Below are 290 nucleotides of genomic sequence, written 5' to 3'. Positions count from 1 at the left end.
TTTTAATACATTTCACTTGTTGTGTTCACTTATTTTATTAATCAAATAATTGGTCGAATTTTGTATTTTTAACTAAGTTAAATATTTGTTCTTAAAAAAGATATGTTTTAAGGCCTCTTCACTTGATCACATTTTATTTTAAAGTGGTTTTAAGTTAAAATATTTTTCTCAAATGAACTAAAAAATGTTCTCTTTCTAGTTAGTCATTTTTCTCAAAAAGGTTAGTCGAAACTTTAATTCTTCAATTAATTTAAAATGGTTTCATGCTTAAATCAACCATTTGGATTAAA

The sequence above is a fragment of the Solanum tuberosum genome, unplaced genomic scaffold (genome assembly GCF_000226075.1).
Source record: "Solanum tuberosum cultivar DM 1-3 516 R44 unplaced genomic scaffold, SolTub_3.0 scf00088, whole genome shotgun sequence".
Lineage (NCBI taxonomy): Eukaryota > Viridiplantae > Streptophyta > Magnoliopsida > Solanales > Solanaceae > Solanum > Solanum tuberosum.
This window is presented reverse-complemented; position numbering follows the sequence as displayed.